At 35.1% G+C, this 16,687-nt stretch overlaps 1 pseudogene across 1 annotated transcript; it reads left to right on the forward strand.

Moving 5' to 3' along the window:
* Positions 1-3,105: 3,105 nt before the first annotated feature.
* Positions 3,106-15,318, forward strand: LOC143569736 (DNA mismatch repair protein MSH1, mitochondrial-like; annotated as a pseudogene). The gene is made up of 20 exons (XR_013141789.1): positions 3,106-3,231; positions 6,333-6,437; positions 6,523-6,789; positions 7,196-7,315; positions 7,456-7,503; positions 7,593-7,657; positions 7,763-7,838; positions 8,739-8,910; positions 8,993-9,104; positions 9,198-9,301; positions 9,379-9,454; positions 9,745-9,803; positions 10,125-10,192; positions 10,292-10,465; positions 11,133-11,339; positions 11,414-11,670; positions 11,760-11,903; positions 13,045-13,102; positions 13,310-13,600; positions 14,328-15,318. The product of XR_013141789.1 is annotated as a DNA mismatch repair protein MSH1, mitochondrial-like (transcript).
* Positions 15,319-16,687: the final 1,369 nt, after the last annotated feature.

Genomic DNA, 16,687 nt, shown 5'->3' on the forward strand with positions numbered 1-16,687 from the left:
TGTATTAATACTTTTTATTAGTTTCATGGATATATTATTATTTATCTAGAGTTGGTATGTACTTGGAGAACTTTTTTTGTCACACAGACAACTTTGCGTGACTATATAAAGAGTTATAAACATACATATTTGTTACTTTATTAAGAGTTACAAGCAGACATGGACTAAAGATATTGATTTTTTGATAAAAAATGTATATCTACTAATACAATCACAAATGTAGTGTAAAATAAGGATTTTTACTTATTGTAACATATTTGTGTAATTTTAGTTACGTAATTTTATATGATTTTAATGTAAATTGTAATTGTATCAACAATATATGATCAATTTGTTGACTGTATTTAACTAAATGATTAAAATTGAAAATTTTCATCAATTTAACATGGTATCAAAAAAACTAGTACAGTGTTAAGTCTATATAAAAGAAATAACAATTTAATATGGTATCAAAAAAACTTGTCGCTATATCATTTCAAATCAAATCATAAAACAGTTTGGCCCACTAATCCATGATCCCACGATCACTCACGCAACCCCTCATTAGTCATTTTTCTGTCACGTTTTCCCATTTGGCAAGCACAAAAACCCACCCCCCATTTTCTTCAACAAAAGTAAAACCAAGAAGAAAATGATCGCTTCCAGCGAAGACCTTATATCTGATATCCTTTTCCGCCTCCCACTTACCTCCATCCTTCGATTCAAATCCGTACACGAATCGCCGACGGCGAAGACCATGTTTTGCGTGTGAATGTGTACGAGATGTTGAGGGATCATTCGGGGTGGTTTGTCAAGTATCGACTACAACTTAATGAGCTTCTGCGTGATTTTCCGTGCTTGATCTCTCAATATGAGCGTCCGGGTGCTTTCGGGGAGATGGAACATCCATACCAGTGTGATTTTCAAGTCGTTGATGTGGTTAGAGGTAAAGAAGAAGAAGAAGAAGATACATTCTTGGTGCTGTTAACTCCCGGGAAGATAATATGGTACAATGTTCACGACAAGAGTTACATGGAAACCTTATTTTCTTTCTAGAGGACAGGTAGGTTTCTTTATGTTTTTTTCATCATGGTGTTTGAATGTGTTTTTTAAATATTAGTAATGTTTTGTGTTTGTTGAAAACGTTGTTTATTATATTATCAGGTTATGCCAAGTTTTTTGTTCTAGACTTCATAGACATTAGGATGCCCATATGATGAGCAAGAAGCTGAAAGGCTTCATGATTCTCTTACTTATTTGACTCTTTAAAGTCAAAACTCAAACAATATATTCTTTGTATTTCAACCAATCTGAACAACTGTCAAAACAATATATTCTTTGTTTTCCCAAATTTACTAAAAAGACATATTAAGAACTGAAAAAAGGTGAGCAACTTGTAAGTCACAAGAGCCCATACAAACAAAAAGACAAACAGAACAAGAAGAAACAAGCGAAACAACCAAACAATTACAAAGGAAAGTTAACAAAATTGAACATGCACCGTTCTTCCTAGTCAACACCCGTTCTTCGACTCAGATTCATGAACCATAAGAAAGAGGTTGCTTTATATCCATCACCACCTTGTCCACCAATACCGGAATATTTTTGAAGATTTTGCCATTCCTCGTTTTCCAAATCAGCCAACCACATCACTGTATAGATAGTTTGTATTAACATGCATTCATCCTCCTTCCTTTTGAACTTCACTGGATAATCTTGCAGCTCCTTTACCGAATCAAAGTCAGGCAGGCCCGGTACCTTAACCCAGATGCGGATAATTGACCAAATCCATTTGGCCACACGACAATGTAAATGTAACATTAAATGTTCGATGATTCCAGGAATAAACCACATAGAACACAAATGTCATATCCAACGCTTATACCTCTAATTAGTAATGCCTTTTTTTTTATTGGTACCAACTTCAACCCGAAGTTCGTCTCGACCACCGGGTGCCTTACGTTATCGAGCTCCCATCTGTAAATACATAGCTGTATTTTGGGAATTTGCCGTATCTCTGCAACAGCGCGCAGCTCGCCGGAATGATTCAAGATTACGGCAGCCCGGAACTTGAGGTGCTTAACTACTAATCCTTACAATTATTTGTTCCATGCCTCCCATATATGATATATCATTATTTCATCAACTTTAGAAAAGCTGAATCTTTTGCACATTAGCTTTATTATCATAAGAGTGTAAAACATGTAATGCTTTTATTCATGTCAAAACATTAACTCTAATCCACACACACTTAATATCGTGTCACCCAAACATTAACTTGTTTAATACATTTATCTAAACGTGTCAAATGGGTTGGTGAGTGATAATCAAGTCGTAAACATGTTAATCGAGTTGGTGGGCTGTAAAAAATGGGTTAAACAACTTATTTGTCGATTGTTTAACTAAACATGTTGGCGGGACGATATGTCAACGCAAAACAGCTGTTTAATTAAGCATGCCAACCAGTGGCGAAGCTTGGACTGAGGCAACGGGGGGGGGGGGGGGGGGCGGACTCAAATTTTCGGCCAAAACAGGCTAAACTTACACTACGTATAAAATTTTTCGGCCGAAAACGGGTAAATTTACACTACTGCGCAAAAAAACAGGGGGGGGGACCCCTGGCCCCAATGAAGATTCGCCCCTGATGTCAACCTGCACATGGCCCATTTTTTAAACGTGTTAGATATGCCAACCCAAAACCTAATTATTTTCGTGTATGTGTTCAAGTCGCATTTCATGTCATGTCATAAATTGTCACCTCTTTTTATATGCATCCTAATTTGAGAAATTACATAAAGAATTATATGTTGTTTTACCAGGTACTCTACAACAGGAAACCTGTAAAAGCAGAGGCTTTGCATTTAAGACCATGAGCAGTGTTGAAGATTGCAAAGCAGCTACCGAAAACCTTGATGGATGGGTATGTTTCCTTTAAAATCATTAATTCAAAGCCCGTTTCATGTAACATTGTTTATTTGTGTCACACGTTATATCAAGCGCTCCAAATGGGATACAAATAGCCCAAAGTCTTTTTATGTCAAGGAATGAGATTATTACTAAAGGCTTTCATGGTCAGTTACTCAGTTACATCCGAGAGTCTAACGGAACTGTTTTGTGAACAGGGAAATGTGGTTGGACTTTGGAGCACGGGTTCTGTATGATGGAGAAACCGGAAGGTCTCGTGGTTATGGGTTTGTTAGTTACTACACAAAAGCCGAAACGGAGACAGCAGTTCAAGTTCTCAATGGAGTGGTAATAACTAATAACTTTAGCTAACCGTGACCCTTGCATGATTAAGGGTGTACACGGGTTAAGCCGCTTGTGAGCTACTCGAGGTCGTCTTGCTTAAAGCTCGAATCAAGTTGACATTAAACAAGCTCGAGCCTAAAACTAGGCATGTTTAATAAATGAGCCCGGGCCCACGCTTGAGCTTCGATTATCAAGTTCAAGTTGGCTCGCGAGCAACGAGCCTATTATTTAAATAGTTTTAATTTAGTATACTAAATGTGTATTTGTAATAACTATTATCAATATATATAAAATTATGATAAAAATAATTAAATAATATATATTCAGAAAGAGATGCATCATCAACAGATGATGGAAATAAAATGAGACAAGAAAAATAAGACCTCTTAATGAATATGATATTAATGATCAAAGTTATGAGATACATTCATTCAAGCATGTACCAATGAGTGCATCTTTAAAATAAAATGAAATTAACTAAATACAGATTTCAGGTGGTAAGCATAGTGGAAACACAATTAATAAAATAAGGAAAAAATGATACATTTCAGATTGAATAAAACCATCAATCGAGCCCCCTTTTGTAGATAAGTTTGTTCGTGTTTGATTATCGATTGAGACTTTACAGCCTAGTTTTAACTTTTTAACTAAATGACTAAATAGGTGTGTAAAACAATCAAAGAAAAATAATCAAAATTGCTAAAATTGAAAGAACTCCGAACATAAAATCGGGGTTTAGATGGGGTTGACGAGTCACACAAAACGCCTATGGTGTTTGTAACATTCGACCCGCTTTACCATTTCCTTCCATATTTTATGGATCCATAACTTCAGATGGATATAAAGTTATGCAATTTTTTTCTGGAATGGCAAGTTGAGTCCTTTTTTAATACACGTTTTTATTTGGTTGCACCTGATATAAGTTTGTCAATTTACGTATCATCTATGCTTCTTATGTTGTATGCAATAGACGTGGGCGAATTCATGTACATGGCAACACGCAACAAATCCAGTATTCCCACTTACACTAAAAGAAAAAAATCTAAAGTTTTTTAATTTATTTGCTTGTTTAGATTCCTTGTTTACCATTAGACCATGTGTTATGGTAAGCAATAGTAAATGTTGTCACGAAAAATGTTTACTATGAGTCTATGATAGTGTGTGGTCTTTTTTAATTATTTAATGTATTTAATTAAATATTTTTAATCAATTGCTTCTCATCTAAATTGTCAATCAAAGCACGTGTCAAATAATTTATGATATTTATTTTTGAAATGCCAAAGTTAGTTAATGCTATTTGAGTTTAAACCTTATTATTATGGTTTGTTTTAACTTGTTTAGTACAAAGGTCCGATCCACGATTCATCAATTTGAATAATCAAACAAAAAAATTTGATTAGACGAAACAAGAACTACCAGATGTTATGATTGAGACGGTATTACACTTCTAGTTTAAAGAAAGACGATTTTTCTCCCAAAAAGAAATCATAGACTATTCTTTTTTCTATATACTTCTCCTGTATGTGCATATATCAATATCTTTTAGAGTCATTCTTAAACGAATACTATATTTCTATGAGAAAACAAAGCATCTTGCAGAATTCTTTCTCAAGGTTTTTCAAGACATTTTATAGCTATTTAAAATTCTTTTATGCATTATGCTAGGTCTCAAGAAAATAAATTGTTGCTTCAAATAGTAAAGAGAAGACAATGATGAACCAAATGAATGTCGATCGTAACTTGAGCATGTTGAATCTCCAAACTTACTCTCAAAAAGCCATTCAACTTTTCTTTATGTGCATGTACATAAGTCCTAAAATCAAAAACCATCTTTTAACATCACATTTTGATCTATAAATTTAAACATTTCAGATTAAATATTACTAATAAAAATATATATTAATACATTTGGTTCTTTCAACATAAAACAACCACGTTTTTTTTAAAGTTTATATCAAAATGTTTATAATTTTATTAATAAATTAAAATATAAAGAATTAGAAAACACGACACAAGGTGTTGCTTTTTTTTTTCTCTCTACCAAGTCAATTTTCTCACATTGGAGTTTTTTCACGCCTGTATTCACCATGAGTATACCCGTACATCGTGCAGCGTATGCTGCAGTGGTGATGTAGAGATGTGACACTCGCCCAAACCGCGTTCATGTGGTCTAACAAACCAGTCTTAGTCATGGTGTAACTTATGATGAACACACTTGTTTAGGAAATATCAAAAGATGTCATCACAAACAGGGGCTGCTATTAGGCTGTAAACGAACCGAATGAACACGGACAAGACCTTGTTCATGTTTGTTTGTCAATGATATAATGTGTTAACGGTTTGCGAACACAAATAAAATCGGCAGAGCCTAGAGATTGAGGTTGATTTATTCATCAATGTGAATAATGAAAGCCATTAAACGAATTGAACGAACACGAACAAGGGTGTTTTCGTGTTCGTTCATTTAACTTTAAGTGAACACGAACACTTAATCGAACAAATTTATGTTCATGTTTGTTTAAAATCTAAACAAACATAACCAAACAAAGATAAATGAACATAAATGAACAAATGTAAATGGACACAAACAAATATAAATGAACACAAACCCTTTTAATTCGATAACTCATCCATGTAATATTTATTTAATAATTATTTTCTATTAATACATAAACTACGGTTCATAAACATACGTGAACGAACGATGCTTAATTAAACGAAAACAAACGCTGCCGAACAGTCAAAAACAGGGCGAGGCGCTCGGCTACTAGAAAACAACAATGGTGACTGAAGGAAAACTCCTCTGTCTGTTTGGCATTCATCTTCTACTTACTTTTATGGCGGGAAAGCTTGACCATGGGACAAGAAGAAGAAGAAGAAGAAGAAATAAAACATGTGTTGGGTGACGGTGGCAGTGGCTATCTCAAAGGCCGCTTGGTGGCGTTCTTCCTCGCCGTTACTTTTCTTCCTGGCCGTAAGTTCCTAATTAGGGATGGATAGATATATTTGCTTCATTTAAGTAGTCCTCTTTTATTCCAAAACTGATTAAAAAAACACACACACACTCTTATATATATATTGGTCTTTTGTTTTTTAAGTAGCAGGTTTTTTGCTTCAAAGAGACAAGGGCTGCAAGCACCAAATCAGCAAAAAAGCTCAGGGAACTAAAAGATGAGAAAGATTATCCTCATATTATGTGGTGGAAGGAGGTAATGTATTATTATAGATAAACATTTAACTAGATGGTTTGGGTATTTCTTTTAATAATTACTACTGTCTTGTTTGTTGTTTCAGAAAATGCAAACATGTGTCAAGACATCTTCTGTTCAATTGGTAACGAGGTTGGTTAACTCTAATCTGCTTGGTTTGGATGACAACTTGAAGAATGGGAGGCAAGTGTTGTTTCCTTGTCTTCATTCAATATTCAATTGTCTTATTAAATCTTTGGAACTGATTTTTCTTCTTTTTTTTTTTTTATTTTCAAGTCTAAAAGAAGGAACACTTAATTGTGAAATATTGAAATTCAAGTCAAGGTTCCCTCATGAAGTTTTACTTTGTAGGGTATGTTCATACTGCTTTATCTTCTTCTATCTAGAGCTGGCTTGATGCGTGGGCTGGGTAACGCTTTGAGATGGCTAAGTTTTGGTACAGGCTTAAACGTGCCCGGTGGGGGTGTGATTGGGTTGACCCTCAAGTAATTATTTTTTCGTCTTTTAAAATTTTTGGTAAATAGGGTGCAGTTAATGACTCTAACAATAATAATATTAATCTTTGAACAAAATGATTCAAGAGGTTGTATGCATTGACAATAATCTCGGGTGAATTTCAAGTGGTTCGACCTTTCCTAAATCTATTAATTTGACTCGTTTGAGATAAAATACAGCCTAAATCAACCCATCCATGAGTAATTTCGTTGAAATTAATAGTCATAAACTCATAACTAATATAATGATGCTTATTTGTTTAGGTTGGGGACTTTTATGAAGCCATTGGATTTGATGCTTGTATCCTTGTGGAATATGCTGGTTTGAATCCTTGTGGTGGTCTTCGTTCCGATAGCGTTCCAAAAGCTGGCTGTCCTGTTGTGGTATGACATATAAATCACTTTATTAAAAGTTTTAACAACTAGCCTCTATTTGTTAAGCTTGGTTTATACACAATTGCTGTGATTGGCTATTTCTTGGAATCATATTTGAGCAATCAGTGTTATCCGTTTTTACTCTGCAGAATTTACGTCAAACATTGGATGATCTAACACGTAACGGGGTTTCAGTGGTAAGTTCTTTGACTTTTGATTTCAGTCAATTTTACTCATCATGGTTGACTTTTGATTGCGGAAAAATTTGTATTGTTTGTGGTTGTAGTGCATTGTTGAAGAAGTTCAGGGTCCAACTCAAGCCCGTTCTCGCAAAAGCCGTTTTATATCCGGGTAGCTAGTTACATACTCAAATCTCATCTTTGCAACTTGGTTCTGAGTATGTTTTTAACTGCCCTTTGCATTTGACCAATTGAATTTTGCTTATACTTTATAAAGGCATGCATATCCTGGAAGTCCTTATGTTTTTGGGCTCGTTGAAGACGATCGTGATCTTGAGTTTCCCGAGCCAATGCTGTTGTGAAAAACGACCACCTAGCCACGAACGGCAAACAAAAATGCGGAATTAAACTTCGTTTGGCTAAACTTTTTCCCGACCCGAATGAACCAATGAGGATGCAAACAAATAGGGTAAATAAAAGTAAATAGTGACACAATAATTTTTAGCGTGGAAAAACTCTCAAGGCGAGAGTAAAAAACCACGGGACTACTAGAGCCGCTTCAAATCCACTATCACCAATAATGAGAAATACAAAAGTTCTTCTCTAGATAAAACTAGAGGCATACACAAATCATCATATACTTGATACAAACAATCTTCAAGTATATGGAACCAAACTACAAAAGAGTAAACGAGTAAGAGGTATCACCAACGAGAGAATGAGTCGATCTCTGGCACATCCCTTATCTTCACAAAACACCAAAACCTTGGAGCAATAAAAAACTTCTCTTCGTAATACTTGATTCAACAGAAGAGGAATAATAATAATCAATTCTTTCGTATGTATTTTTGCGGCAGAATAAATCATCACCACAAATAAAATAACCCTTTATATGTATTCCGTTTCTTGTCCTTTACGTGAACAAGCCCATCTCCAGAAGAAAACAAAGTCACCACATATTCATGTGGGTCACAGCCCATTAAATAAACCAGCACCAATTGTTCTTTTTTTTTCTTTTAATTATTAGAACATAATAATAATTATACTTATAAGAATAATAATAATAGAGTCCATGAAGGATAATTATTGTCGGGTTTTCTCATGGGCAAAATAACCCAACAAATGCCGGTTGTTGGTATGTTCAAATTATAACTTTATTCATTTATCTCAGTAGCTATCAAAATTATGCACTTATTATTATTATTTTTATTTTTAAGTTTTCCCATGTGAACTATTCTTAATGTTATTGTTTACAATTTATAGGCATATCTCGTTCTGCAAAAGGGTATTGCATGGTTTCCGTACTGGAGACTATGAAGACATTTTCTTTAGAGGACGGTTTAACTGAAGAAGCATTAGTTACCAAGCTTCGTACTTGCCATTACCATTATTTGTTTCTTCATAAATCACTGAACAATTCTTCGGGTATTTTTTTTTTACTTTTCGATACAACGTTTTGTGTAATAAAGGCCATATCATGAGTTCATGACTCTCTTTTCTTTAACAGGGACTTCTAGTTGGAGAGAGTTTGGTGAAGGCGGGCTATTGTGGGCAGAATGCAGTGGCAGACACTTTGAATGGCTTCAAGGGGACATGCTTGATGAGATCTTATTTAAGGTTTGATACAGATTATATGTATTTTTATAAACTTCTATACTTGCATCTGTCAACATGTTATAAATAGTTTACTGTTTATGTTGTATTTTTAGGTAAAAAGAGGTATATGGGCTCGATGACAATGTGACATTTAGGAATGTGACGGTTGCTTCAGAAAACAGGTCTCGACCATTGCATCTTGGAACAGCCTCACAAATTGGTTAGATGTCATCTCTTAATTATGATGTATTTTGTATCATTGTGTTGTGTTCTAACATGTGTCATGTGCATGTTCAGGTGCTATACAGACTGAGGGGATACCTTTTTTGTTAAAATATTTGCTCCCATCAAATTGTACTGGACTACCTGCGATGTAAGTGTAGAGTCTGTTATTTAAAAATCTGTAATATAAAATGCATTGGTGGCAGAAACATACATTGAAAAGCTATGTTTACATTTATAAGTCTTGAATTGGCTCAATCTTACAGAATGCCCAAAGTTCTTGTCTTCTTTCGTGATGCTTCCCACAAACAAAATAAGAATGTCAACTAATGCAATCAATTTTTTTTATTTTTTTTTATCTTTGATGATAAAATTTTGGTTTTCTTTTCATTATTGTTTTGCCATTAAGTTTCCTTGATTTTTTTTGTGCTCGGTATACAGGTATGTTAGAGATCTTCTTTTGAATCCTCCTGCTTACACAACTGCATCTACCATTCAAGGTCCGTTTCTAGCTAACATTGGTTGGCATGAAATAATGCATTTCAACCATAATTTTTGTGTGATAGATTAGTAATCATTCATCGCATCTAGAACACATGTCTCATTGAAGGTGTGACTAGGAGACTTATGTTGGAATTTGTTATAGTTAGAGAGTTTGTCAGCTGAGATCAAACTCTTTTGACAGCGCATAAGTAACTTTGTGTTCAAATTTTGTGAATGATGTTCACAATGTTGCGAAACCTCTCCTAGAAACTATTGATAAATAATATCTGCCTTACTTTTATGTTAACTGCTTTTGTTTTCTATTTCAACATTTTCAGACATCTGCAAACTAATGAGCAATGTTTCATGCACAATTCCCGAGTTCACTTGCATCACACCATCAAAGGTATTCAAAATTGATTCAATTTTTTGGCACTCATAAATCTTTAGATACTTTTCTTGCTATGTTTCCTGAGTTCAATATCTTTGGCCCTGTATCCTGCAGCTTGTAAACTTACTTGAGCTGAGGGAAACAAACCACATTGAGTTCTGGAAGATCAAAAGTGTGCTCGATGAGATCTTACAGTTGTATAGTAACTCTGAACTCAATGAGATTCTAAGATTATTAGTGGATCCTACTTGGGTGGCAACAGGACTGAAAATCGACATGGAGACACTAGTAAGTGTTCAGTTTTCTTCAAATAATTCTTCTTGAAAGATTTTGATTAGCGGTGTAAACGAGCCGAGCCCCTCATGAGCTACTCGAGATCCAGTCGCTAAAAACTGGAATGAAGCCGAGCTTAAACAAGCTCAATCCTAACAATATGCTTCTTTAATAAACGAGCCAGAGCTTCACCTATTGAGTTTGAGTAGGCTCGCGAGCCTAAATGAGCCTGCTATTCATGTATTGTTTAATATATTAAATATATATTTACATAAATAAATATTATTATATATAAAACTATGATAAAAATAACTTCATACTGTATATTATGTTATATATAAAAATTTTAGTTGTAATTATATATAAAAATAAATATAAATGTACTAATAAACTAATAAATAATAAACGTGCTGAACTTGAGCTTCAAAAACTACCCACAAGCCGATCCCGAGCGTTAGAAATAGAGCTCAAAAAGAGCTGAGCTTGGCTCATTTAAAACCCCTACATTTGAGTATCATGATATATAAGTACAAAACAGCAAGAAATAGTTTATGCATTAGGAACCATGTACATAAGTGTATGACAACTGACAGCACTTTTATATATGCCGTAATTATACTTATTTTTTTGAAATTGACATTGACAAACGGTTAGTTAACTATATCTTGTTGGTGATTTTCAGGTGAAAGAATGTGAAAGTGTCTCATGTAAAATTGGTGAAATCATCTCTTTAGACGGTGAAAGTAATCAGAAAATGAGTTCGCATGTGAACATACCAAATGAATTCTTTGAGGAGATGGAGTCTTCATGGAAAGGCCGCGTTAAGAGGATCCATCTTCTAGAAGCTTACGAGGAAGTTGATAAAGCTGCTGAAGCCTTATCGTTAGCCGTAAGTATTAATAGTAATCTTGTTTTATACCAAACTTTTAATAACCATAACCGAACGTGCGTCTATTCTTTTAGGTTGCGGAAGATTTCCTTCCTATAGTTTCAAGAATTATAGCTAGTACCGCACCATTTGGAGGCCCAAAGGGAGAAATTGCATACGCGCGTGAGCACAAAGCTGTTTGGTTTAAAGGGAAACGGTTTGCACCAGCTGTGTGGGCCGGGACCCCGGGAGAAGAACAAATAAAACAACTTAAGCTGTGTAAGGATTCGAGGGGTAGAAAGGTTGGGGAGGAATGGTTTACCACAGTGAAGGTGGAGGATGCACTCACAAGGTTAGTGTTTTTTGTTTTTGGATTTAAGAAATAGTTTTTTATATACTTGTTCATGTTACGGAACTTGTGGTTTTGCATTCATGTTTTAGGTATCACGAGGCTGGGGCAAATGCAAAGGCAATGGTTTTAGAGTTGTTGAGGGAGCTTTCTGGTGAATTGCAATCTAAAGTTAATGTTCTTGTTTTCGCCTCCGTGTTGCTTGTCATTGCAAAGGCATTATTTGCTCATGTGAGGTACATATTACCTTTACCTTGGTTTTAAAAAGCATGAGGCATTGCTCTATGTGCAACTAGATAAGCTTTATGTACACCCAAAAGTTGCATCTCTCTCATTTCTTTTACATATTAACCTTCATCAAGTAAACCATTTATAGTATGTTCTTCCTTTTCGTTGTTTTTACATATAAGCCTCCTTCAAACCCTAATCTTGCCCCACATATGCAACTGTGCAAGAAGTGCTGCCTCCATACCCCTGTAGCGTTTTTTCTATCGCCTCGCGCCTAGGGGTGTAAATGAGTTGAGCCAAGCATAACTAGGTTTGAGCTCGGTTCATTTAGCTTACGAGAGCTCGAGCACAGTTCATGCGTAGTTTTTCAAGCTCGAGTTCAGCTCGTTTATGATCTGCTAATTAACTTATATATGCATTTTTAATTATTTTTTAACATTTTAATTATGATACTTATATATAACATAATATATATTATTTATTTATTTTTATTATAACTTTATATATAAACTAATTATTATATAACCATATTTAATAAACTAAATAAAATTTCTATATATAATAGGCTCGTATACGCTCATGAGCTCGAGCTCCATAAGTGAAGCTCAGGTGATACAAACCTGGTTACCCCCTTAACGGAAACAAGTCAGACCTGGTTGTTCCTGCCTAAATCCTTTGACTGCAATTAATTTGCATCAATGAACTAGTGGGTAGCAGTTTCATAACTGTTCATAGAAGTAGGTTTAATATATTTTTTTTCATTGGTTTTGTTCTTTGTCAAGTTTTATGATCAGTATCCTTGTAATTGGAGAATTAGCCCTTCTCGAATCGGGCCATCTATTATGAATTTTCAGTCAATAAATTTCAGAAAAAAAATCCTAGTTTGTCACCGGGCCTGGGCTCATTTAGTAAACAAGCTTATTATTAGGCTCAAGGTTGTTAAAGCTCGGCTTGATTCGAGGTCGTAACGAGCCGATCTTGAGTAGCTCACTGGCGGCTTGGCTTGATAAGTTGCTTCTCTCGTATTTCTTGTACATGGCAGTTTCTTAAAATACCCTTACAAGCGTGTGCTAGTTTGTAAGATTCTTGATTATTAGGAGGTCAGTCAAGATCTTAATATGCTTCCTGATCTCTCTGATGTTGACACAGTGAAGGGAGAAGAAGGAAATGGGTTTTCCCTGCTCTCATCGATTCGTTTGCTTCTCAGGTATCTCTCACCATTTTGGGTTATCAGTAGTTTACTGTTATTATTTTATTACCTTTTGTTTTGATTCACTATGTCACACTTTATGTTATCTATGTGAGAATATTCTATAGTAGGAAATAGAAAACCAAGTAATACAAAGGTTTCATATCATTTAACTTCTGGGGTGCAATGCAAGTATTTTGTTCTTACATTGAAATTTCGATGCAGGAAATGGGACAAACAAGTGGGATGCAGATTACGGGTCTATTACCATATTGGTTTGATGCAGCTGAAGGCAGCGGTGTGAGGAATACGATTGATATGAAGTCCATGTTTCTTTTAACTGGACCAAACGGAGGTGGTAAATCAAGCTTGCTACGTTCCATTTGTGCTGCAGCACTCTTTGGAATATGCGGGTTTATGGTCCCGGCTGAGTCAGCAACAATTCCTCAGTTCGATTCTATTATGTTACACATGAAATCTTATGATAGCCCTGCAGATGGCAAGAGCTCATTTCAGGTGGTTTAACTGTAAATTCTTCTGCCTTAAACGTAAAGGGTGTGCTGTGGTTTTAAGCTGATGTCAAATCAAAATCCGAAAAAACGTTCGGTTTATTTGTCAGTTTTCCCATATTTTGGTACTGGTACCATTTGGTTTCGATATTTTTGGGTGTTTTTAATGGTATTGGTAATAAAGTCGCTACGGAATTTGGTTTATACAATTATTCGTTTCCGGTATCGCTATTTTTGGTTACGGTACTGGTTCGGTTGTGATTTATCCTTAATTTAGGGTTGAAATTTTTGGACTGAAAAATGGCTCAAAATAATAAACTCGGGCCTAAATCTTTGAGCCTAACTTTTTTAAGTTAATTAATTATTGATTTATTACTACATGTGCAAAATTTTTGGGATACACCGTTTTTTTACATTTTTATAAATTACTTAACATTCAAAAATAAAAATTATAATCCATAAATACAATAACATAAGTCGTTTTTATGGGTCCAGTTCTTGTATAAAAGTTGGTTCAGTTTTTGCTAATTGGGTTCAGTTTTTTCGTGTTTTTGGTGTTTCCGGGACATGCAAACCGAAACAAAACGGAATTCGGTCTCTGAAAAAAATATATAACCAAATTGTTGGTTCTGGGTTGGGTTCAGCTAGTTTGGTTACGGGTCGGTTATTTCGGTTTAATGCAAATCCTTACTAGATATTAAAAAGCAACACTAATCTCGGATTAGTGATCTCAGATTGAAATGTCGGAGTTGCGGTCTATTATCGCGGGGGCCACTTCAAGGAGCCTTGTCCTTGTGGACGAAATATGTAGAGGAACCGAAACCGCCAAAGGGACATGCATTGCTGCTAGTATTATTGAAACTCTTGATTCGACTGATTGTTTGGGCATTGTATCAACTCACTTGCATGATATCTTCAAGCTGCCATTGAGCATAGCGAATACAGTTTTCAAAGCAATGGGAACTGAACACGTGGATGGTCAAACAAAACCCACATGGAAGTTGACCAATGGAATATGTCGGGAAAGTCTTGCGTTTGAAATGGCTAAGAACGAAGGGGTTCCCGAGGCAATTATACAAAGAGCCGAAGAGCTTTATGTTTCAATGCACACGACATATGAACAGGATTTATTAATGAAAATGGGTCTCATAAAACCGACAAAAACCCGACTCTTGAACTGACTGAGCCGAACGAATAACTTTTTGGAGGAAGTTGAGGATGTTGTTAGCATGATATGTGAGAGGGGGCTGATTGAGGTTTGCAAGATGAGAAGTGAATATGAAGGTGGAATAAGATGTGTTGTAATTGCTCCTAGGCAACAACCGCCACCATCTGCAGTTGGTGCTTCGAGCGTTTATGTGATTATAAGACCCGATAACAGACTTTATGTCGGACAGGCAAGTCATCTCACTTAACTATTATTTTGAAGAATTTTTTGATTTTCCGCTAATGTCTTTGATATAAATTATTATTTCAGAGTGATGATCTGGAGGGGCGGGGTGCGTGCTCATCGATCAAAGCAGGGAATGCAAAATGCTTCCTTTTTATATTCTTAGTGCCGGGGAAGAGCGTGGCGTGCCAGCTGGAAACTCTTCTGATTAACCAGCTACCGAAACATGGGTTTCAGCTCACGAATATAGCCGATGGTAAGCATAGGAACTTTGGCACCTGTGATGTCTCGATAGAAAGTGTAAGCTTACAGAGGTGATTAACGGAAGGACTGCGTAAATTTTTTAGTAATTGATGTATCGTAGTTTCAAATACTGATGAAATGGGTAATTTTGTTGTCAGCCAGCCACCACTAATTTGGCGGGCCTGAAGGTTATAGCTCTTTCACCATCTTAATGTAGGAATTTTGACCCGTTTACTTTTGGATGGATCTGTCGGTCTAGGTTGTGTTTTTGTCTCATAGCATACATTAAAGAATTAAGCTAGAAGTGGCACGGGCCGAATTGAGTTGAGGTTGTCCAAAGTCGATTTTTATATAAAGGCCAATCACTTGATATGTATGTTATGTCTTAACGTCCTACTAAAATGACCCGTTTTCAGACGTCACTATCAACAAACTACTGTCATGACTCGCACGTCATCCGAGTCTTTTACTGTGGTTCGTGCCTCTGAGAAACTGGTAGGTACTTCCGGGTTATGTTAGGTATACGCAATAATAGATTATGTATGGACTTCATCCTATTATATAAACTGGCCATTAGTTCTTTTTTAAGTTTTCGTGTGGTTTCAAGATTCTACACAATAAAACCCATTTAGGCACTCACTATTGGGATTCCTTATTTAGAGTAAGATTAAAATACAAAGGGAGACAAAAATGAGAGGTGTGAGAAGTATTTGTGACCAAATAAAAAACTTTTTAAAAATAAATTCGAAAAAAATAATAAAAAAGTCATAACTCAAAATATATATAAAAAACGAAAAAATATTAAAAAGTAAAATGTTTTCGCCATTAATCCCGTTCAACAAAAAAGAAAAAAAACGAAAAGACACAATGCCGAGATCAAAGACACAATTATAACTAAAATAAGACACAATATATCGCAAAATATAACACAATACCGAACAAAATATAGCACAATGTTGAGTAATATAACAAAATATAAAGAAAAATGACACAATCATCGACGAAAACAAACCCAAAACACAATGATAAACAAAAAGACACAACTTTTTTCACCTACCATTGTTTTTTTTCGAAGGAGAAAGACGGTGGAAATATTTTGGTGTTTTTACCTTTTTAATTCTTTTATTAATTTTCGAGTTATGATTTTTTTATTAAGTTTTTTTCCAATTTTTTTAGGGGTTTTTTGTGTGACTATAAATTCTTCTCATCATTCTCATTTTTGTTTCACTTTGTAGAATAACTTGACCCTTATAACCTTCTTATTACTTATATAAGTCATAAGTTTCCAAGTTGTAACTTCTGATTTATCCACTCATAACCTTTAACTTTTTTAAACATCTTATAACTTAAAAATCATAAGGAGATAAAATAAGCAATCCCAAACACCCTCAAAATTGTCCTTGTATCTCTTATGGGTTTCTTTAATTTGCAAGCACTTATATAACTTGCCTTGTATCTCTT

This window comes from Bidens hawaiensis, unplaced genomic scaffold, assembly GCF_021521415.1.
Source record: "Bidens hawaiensis isolate Kalapana, Puna unplaced genomic scaffold, B.hawaiensis_p1.1 tig00024639_1, whole genome shotgun sequence".
Taxonomy (NCBI): Eukaryota; Viridiplantae; Streptophyta; class Magnoliopsida; order Asterales; family Asteraceae; genus Bidens; species Bidens hawaiensis.